The sequence below is a fragment of the Anguilla anguilla genome, chromosome 9 (genome assembly GCF_013347855.1).
Source record: "Anguilla anguilla isolate fAngAng1 chromosome 9, fAngAng1.pri, whole genome shotgun sequence".
NCBI classification, from domain to species: Eukaryota; Metazoa; Chordata; class Actinopteri; order Anguilliformes; family Anguillidae; genus Anguilla; species Anguilla anguilla.
Window position 1 is genome coordinate 17,591,571 of NC_049209.1, and position 8,526 is coordinate 17,600,096.

An 8,526-nucleotide genomic window follows, 5' to 3' on the forward strand; every position below is an offset into this window, starting at 1 on the left:
ATTTTCAACCCTTGACATCAACACTTTACAACCTTAATATCAACATACCCTCCCTTGAAATGATCATGATTGGTTATCTGGTAGAAACATTAGTCAAGATTGTTTTCTTTTATATCATTGTCATTGTCACATATTCATATGAAAAAGAATACTCCTGAACTTCATATGAATATGCTTGTCATGTGATTCATAAAATGAGCTAGCTGATGTATGAAAATGTAATTTATTTGCATAGTTTTAAATTACATGGACACATCCAAATGAGCGATTTGGGGGTTGGCTCAAATGATACTGGCTCTCATTATGTTTTTCGCAGCCAAAAGGATTATCAGAGCTTCAGCAGCGAACTTAAATTTAAATACAATTTAAATACTATGTTTTTGTGCAGTGCATTATACCTCATATAGCACCAATTTCAGAATGAACAATCAGAAAGTCAGCAGAGCTAGGTTATGAATGCCGGTGGTGGAGCCGTATCAGGAAGCGGATCTACCCTCACTTGCATATGGCCCTTCAAGTCTCCAGCTGAAAACCATTGGATTTGTAGAGCAGCAAAATGACAGCATTTCATGGAAATATAGATCTGAGTTACTTGAGCAGAGAAGAAGCTGACTCGATACAAGGAGTTATAGAGCGGCACAAGCAATTATTAAAAAGAGATGAAGAAAGAATACAGTAAGTAAAATGATTCTTGTTTTTTTAATGCAAGGACCTCGAAGGTAAACAACTCTTTTCCCAAGATCCTTCCATTATTGACACTTAACTAGAGAGCGCTGAACAGCGTAGGTATGCTTTCCAGTACACCTTGCACCAAAACATGGGTGAAAACTGTTATCATTGGGTAGTGACTTGAGGAGCATAGACAACATAAGGAGAGCCCAAATTCCCAGTGCGTCCACTCTGATTTTGTCTTCTTGCTCAGTTCATTTTGTCACACTGAATACATACACAATATATAAATGAATGCTCATATGTTTATTTTGCAACTCGGTAGGTTGTCTTTCACTGTTTGCATAGGGACTACAGTCAGCAAGCTAACTAGGCAAGTCTAAATTTAAGTTGTGTTGCAAGGCTTTATGGGTGGCCATGTTGACCATACATTACAGATTTTTTCATCAGCCCCTCTCCAAATCTAATGGGAAAGTACAAATGTATGGTGATGTGGTTTCACTTTGGTTCAAGGTTGGAAGGCTTCATTCATGATCAAAGAGATTGCTATTACGGCAATCTTCCCGACCGAGCAGTTGTCTTGGTGCTACACGCAATCGCAATCCTCAAGTGGGCATTAGTGAAAGGAAGTCTTAAAATCAGATTTACTGGTCTAGACTCAGTGAAATATTTTTTTCTGAATCAATTTTTTTTCTAAATCCTACCACGTGGATTGTCTCAAAAATCCACAAATAAAGGCAAGTAACAGATGATGCACAAAGGTGAACCAGTTACATTTATTTGTGGATCAGCTGCCTTTATTTGTGGATCCGCTGCATTTAATTGTGGATCAGTTACATGTATTTGTTTATTTTTGAGACAATAATACCCCCATATAAATATGGCAAAATATGACGAAATATGATGAAACTCATACTCTTAAGCATCTCTTAAAGTCTGTGCCCACTTGAATCATGAAATTGGTAAATTGCGAACTGTCATGTGGATTGAATAACCTACATCAGATGTTATTTTGAAGTAATTTTTTCTATAAACTTCAGTATCAGTTCAAAGAAAAAGCTTCAGAGAGGTTTTTCCAACTGCATTAAATAGTGCATAGTGTGTGTGTGTGTGAGACGTGTATATATATATATATATATATATATATATATATATATAGCAAGGTAAGGATGAATTGAAATATGTTTAATTTTCAGAGCCCTGCAGTTTAAACCAATAACACTGTTGGCAGACTGTCGGATCACCCTTTATCAAAATGTACCCACCACACAACCAGATGAAAAATAAGAAATGTATTAAGTTACAACAAATATTTATGTCTAATCTAAAGACAAGGTTCAACTGCCTTGAAACAATGAACAATGGTTACAGACATGGGTAGTCACACATGAAAGGAATGAAAGAAGATACCAAAGCACAGTTTATTTGTCCCAGAGTAATCCAAAATTCACAAACCAAGAGACAGCAGAATATTCCAAATGAACCAGAGATGAAATGTAGAATACCATTACATTACATTACAGGCATTTAGCAGACACTGTTATCCAGAGCGACTTAAACAACTTTTACATAGCATTTACATTGCATCCATTTATACAGCTGCATATATACTGAAGCAAAGCAGGTTAAGTACCTTGCTCAAGGGTACAACGGTAGTGTCTTTCCTGGGAATTGAACCTAGCCTAGATGAATACCAAACGTAGATGCAGGACTCAGATGCCTACTTCCAACAAGTTACAAACTTCTTCTTGCCCAAATTAACTTAACTAAAAGAAAGCCACATGTTTTATGTTGACACACACTGATACACCTCCTCTGACACACTCATGCACACAAACACGCAGACCCACACTCACGCACAGACGCACACATTCACATCTCCAATGGCTATCCCCTAGTTCCTGCTCTGTCTTATCTCCAGGTTATGCTGGCTGAGCGTTTTGAAGCTTCCTATGGCTGAGAACGACCAAATGGTGAATTACATGCCTGAATATATATATATATATATACTGGTCACTGCTCTAAAGTATGAGAACATTAGAGCATAAGTTCATTTTTTTTCCCAATACACTAAAGGCATTTCAGATCAAAAATGCATACGAGACAAATGTACAGGCAATTAACTTTTATGTCATGATATTTACAGGCCTATATATTTCACTCAGTTTTTGGATGACTGACAGGTGTTAACTATTGCCCAGGGGTTTCTTTTTGCATGGATTGTTCACATACCAAGAGCTGTGAGTGTCTAGCCTTAGTTTTCAACTGGGGCGATTGTATTTGGTATACATCACCACAAAGACAAGAAGATTAACTATGGTTGAAAACCAAATAATCTGTAATCTGAGAGGAAAGAAGAATTCCCCAACGGCGTGTATGAAGTACAGCAGTTTGGAAAGTCTTGAAAAAGAAAGAAACCACCGGTGGACTCAGAAATAAACACCATACAGGTTGGCCAAGGAATCAAACTGCAACTGATGTCAGACAAATCCTAAGAGCTGTAAAGAAAATTCCTAGAACTACAGTCAATGACAACTGTCTCCAAAGAGCAGGGGTGAAGTCACCCTATGCAGAAGACTTTGAGAGCACAATTATAGCGGTTACACTGCAAGATGCAAACCTCTCATCAGGAGCAAGAAAAGCTAGATTAGAATTTGCCAAAAAATACCAAGATGAGCCATAAGAGTTCTGGAACAAAGTTTTATGGACAGATGAGACCAAAATAAACCTTTACCAAAACAGCAGAAAGCCGAAAACATGGATATTCTGGTACAGACTCACTTATCTTTATTAATGAAGTAACAGAGGATAGCAGCTGTAGGATAAATTTTGAAATGTACTGACAGGGTTTGTCTGGTGATGCACAAAGATATCCCTCAAACCTCATCGGCTGGTGCTTCATCCTGAAATAAAACAATGACCCCAAACACACTGCCTACATAACAAAAGCATTCGACAATATATATTCGAAAAAATATAATCAAGCATGCATTTCATTAGATGAAGAGGAGACTGAAGATGGAAACCCCCCAAAAACAAAGATCAGCTGAAAGTGGCTGCAGTAAAAGCCTGGAAGGGAATTTCCAAAGAACATGTCAAATGATTGGTGAGGCTAATGGGTCATACACTTATTGATTCAGTTATTGCATTTTTGGGCTATGCATCCAAATATAGACTATATTGCTGTAATTTACTTTTAAGTTAATCCGTTAACTTACTTTTGTAAACCTGAAAATGATTCAACACATAAACAGCTGTTTCTGTAAAATGGTAAAACATACACTATATGCATGTAAATACCATGAAATAAAAGCAGATTGCCTGTATCCTTTCTTATTCATAACAAATTTCAATCTATGGTTCCAATACTTTTGGAGGACAATGTGTATGTATGCATGTATGACATTTGTAATCAATTCACATGTGGTTTGGTTAAAGTGCAGATTCTCAGCTTTTATTAAAGGGTGTTTTTATACATTTTGGTTTCACCATGTAGAAACAACAGCACTTTTTATGCACAGTCACCAGCCATTTCAGGGCAGCATATTAGCTTCACGTGTGTTTCTGATTAGTTAGGTATGTTCAATTGCTTCTTTAGTGAAAGTATGAGAGAGATTTCAGTATCTATTCTTGATTCTAGGCTGTTGATTGCCTTTGGCGTCTGTTATTGGCATTTGTCAACATAAGGACCAGAGTTGTGCTAATGAAAGTCAAGGAAGCAATTATGGGGCTGAGAAATAAGAAAGAAAGAAAAAAAAGTCAGAGGCCAAAACATTAGGCTTCATAAAATCAACTCTTTGGAACATCATTAATAAGAGAGCACTGGTAAGCTCAGTTACTGCAAAGGGCCTGGTAGGCTAAGGAAGAACTCTACAGTTGATGACCGAATAATTCTCACCATAATGATTAAAAACTCCCAAATAGCTGTCCAACAGTTCAGAAACACTGTTTAGGAGGTAGGTGTGGATGTGTCAGTGACTGCTGTCCACAAAAGACTCGACAAACAGAACTACAGAGGCCACACAAATTTAAAATAGCCAAACCAAGAAAAAATATACCTTTGTTCCAAACATTATGGAGTCACATTCTTTCCATCACTTCAACTTTCCAGCAGTTGAAAGGGGGTTTTCCTCACAACTGAAAGTATTCTTCAGTCTACCAGGTCATTTGCTATTGCTGAGTTCACAAATGCATTCTTGCTTCTTTACAATATATCACTTGATTCTGACAAACCCAATGTACTGGCTATGTCTCTAATCAACCTATTCTGATTTTTCAGCCTCATGATGGCCTGCTTTACTGGCATTGACATTCATGATGGACAACAGAAACAGACTCCAAATGCAAATTCCACACCTAGAATCAACTGTATGCATTTTGTTAGCTTTCTTGTACATGAACTAGTAATGCATCCACACACAGCTGGCCAAGAAGCAGCCAATTGTCCCATTAATTCATCACCTGATATAGATGTAATACCCTCAAATTAAAACTGATAGCCTGCACTTTAACCTCCTGTTCATTGTTTTTATGGTTTAAGGTGAAATATAAAATGATATAATGTAATGCAGACTGACATTGATGTATGGGGACATATTATCATGTTGAATATAAAGCAGCAAACTATTAGAAGAGGTTGACAAATAAGGAACCTGAAAAGAAAATCTGCAAGAATCTAATTTCTTGACTTATCTCTTGATAAGTCAAAATCATGTATAAAAATGTACAAAATTTAATATGTAAACTTTATTACTCTGCCATTTTCTCCATAAATGCCATATTTTCAAGTGGAAACAGGAAATGTATCTTTCCACCTGTGTGAATGTGCTCGATGATCCAGTTGGATAGAAGCTGTCCTTCCACATTTGTGCTTTAATCCTGTCCTCACTCATGCTTTCCTGGTCTGTTTGTCTCAGAAAGTTTCAAGACGTGAAGGGGAGGCAACAGTTGCAGATGACAGGACAATGGTTCCAGGAGATCCAGGAACCCCAGCATGGAAGTGGCTGCAGGTGCAATGTCAGAACCTACTCACAGCCATCGTCCATCAGTAAAGTCACAACAAGTGCAAGTGAGTTGACATCAGAGACATACACATGCATCTCAAAAAGACCCCTGAAATATACATGAAAAGACAACAGATATGCACAAAAACTCCTTCACAGTCCAGAGACACTGACATGAACTTTCTTACATACTAACACACATTCCTGAACTACTCTACAGGAGGGACTCCCAGCCCTGGTCCTGAAGAACCCCACTGTATGTGGGTTTTTGTTCTAACCTTAATTGCAGTTCATGAAGCAGAAAGAGCTGGTTATACTTCTATATAATGTTTTAATTATACACTTTCAATGTCTAATGAGGGATGATTTACCCTCCAAATGCTATATTTTAAGAAACAGATATTTATGTTACATAGAATTAATATTTTATTTGCCTCTGTGAATGTGGCTGGAAAGTTGTTTTTCTTGCCTTTACAAAAAAGGAATATACTGAAAATACACATTGGAATTAAATATTCATTATTGCTGCTTTCAGATATGAGCACATAAAAATGTTTAACTTAAACCTGACATAGTAAAACATCCTCTGTATTAGATAGGACATATCTGTGTGAATTTGCAGTCATTATGTAGTCTTTTTTCATAAGCTCAGGTATTGGTACAAGTACAGTAAAATATTGCACCTGACCTGCATAATGGAATCACAGTATTGGGTGTGTGAATTATCCATATACTGCAGAACTGATTTTTTATTTGTTTTACACACTTGCTGTACCTCCCAAAGAAGGTATTGGAAGGGATAATGTCAATGAGATCATCCAAGACATTAGTAAAGTGAAATGTGAAATATATTTTTTCTACTAATGTAAGACCACTTAATTGAATATGTTGCTTTTTGTTTTTCTGAGAGAGTGGTGTCTTTGAGAGAAAAAAATAATTGTGTGCAATGTACTACACTAAGCAGATTCTGATTAATTTGTTCCATTGGTCTGGTCTGTCTTTTCATAGAGAACACATCCAGAGAAGTCAGGGGCCTCAAAGTTGAGAAGGACAATGCAGACACGCAAGCAGTCCCTAGGAGCACATCTCTTCGAACCCGGGTCACTGCCTTGTTCACCTTCAAAAAGCAGAACACAGTTCAACTTGGTGCAAAAGAGTGCACTGACAATAATCAACGGTGAGCCTGGTAAACATATGAACGCAGGCTTTCCAGTTGTTGAAACACTGTAAAATGATGAGTCTCCTAAAAGGTATAAATACATTACAGCCAACCAGCAAATGTTTGTTCAGTTGTGCGCATGATAATTGCAGTACTATGGTGTTATTACTGTAGTAATATGCTGTATGTGTATGGTGCTTTAGTTTTCATTACACTGTATTTAGATATTGAAAAATGTCAGATTTCACAGGTGTAGATCAGTTGTGCAGGTGCCAAACTTTCTTGTGTGCTACAATATGTTCCAACAAATTAATCTTTTCCTTATGACATTATCTAAAATGTCAGATCTAATAAATGTTTGGGCTAATTAACTGTCTGAATCGGCATCGGGATGCAAAACCGAAACTGATCAGTTCTCATTGTGCACTCGTTTTAATGTGTAATCATTGTTTTCTTGGCTTTCGGCAAAGGACAACCAGTTTTTCATAAGATATTAAACCAAATAACGGCTTCTGCTTTGACTTATTAAGCATTAATCAGTAATGTGTGTAAAGGAATTTTACAGCATACGTTTGCAATGTCCAGCGGTTTTCTGGGCTTCATCCTAGAACATTGGTGAAATTGTTCCAGACGTTTGAAAACACTTTCCAGTTTAAATTTTGTTTTGGGTATTACTATATTATTGTATTTGTTTTCTTGAAATGTTGTAGTACCTGTGAGACATTCAAACATACCTGATGCTTCTTTTCTCTTCTCTCAGCAGCAGCAGCAGCAGCAGCACCCACCCAGAGAATCTCACCAAGGTATGGTATAGAGCAGGGCTAGGCAACTCCGGTGTGTGCAGGTTTTTGTTTCCACCAGTTACCCGGGCTAACTGAGCTATTTGGCTGTAAACACAAGCACTGCTTCACTCGCAGATTAGATCACAGTAAAACATTTCATATAGGGGCACAAGAACAGTGTTTGTTTTGCCATTCATGTGGTTATCACGAAACGTAGCTAAAATGTCACATGGTATAAATGTTAGTACTAATGAAGTAATTAAGGCCAGAAGCTAGCATGAAAATCAGAAACAGCTACAGCCCTTGTCACCCACCTCTGGTATAGAGAAACAGAAGGCGGAGCTGAATAAGCTAAAATATAATAGTGCAGGAGGAGGATTCGAGCTCACTGTCAATCTTATTTGAATTTCTGATTATTTGTGCATATTAAGTCATGACGTTATTGAAACAAAAAAAAACCCTAATTATTCTGCAAAAGGCACTGGGAGAAGGAGTTTTTCAGTGAGTGACCAGTATGTTTTCACCATCAAAAACATAATTACAGACACTGTCAACTGTTTGTTTCAAAGATTTCTCATCACCCAAAAGTGACAGGTGTCTTGTAAAATTCTTAGCTTGAACAGAGTAAAACATCAGACAGTGGTAAAGTGCTCCTGACTCATTGGTAAAGATGTTTCATTATATCCCCTTATATTGTAGTCATAGAAACAGCTGTATAACTGTCGGATATTTTAAAAGAAGATATTTTTCATTTTCAAGACTGTGCTATTTTCTGTGGGATTTTGTATGAAGCTTGAGCATAGTACTTCCAAAGATTTTTTTTCTTCTTTGTTTTTGCAGAAAGCAGTTTGACTGGACTGGCTACTCTGTAACTCCCTCTAACACATTCTGCTTTATGTAAACACAGAACATT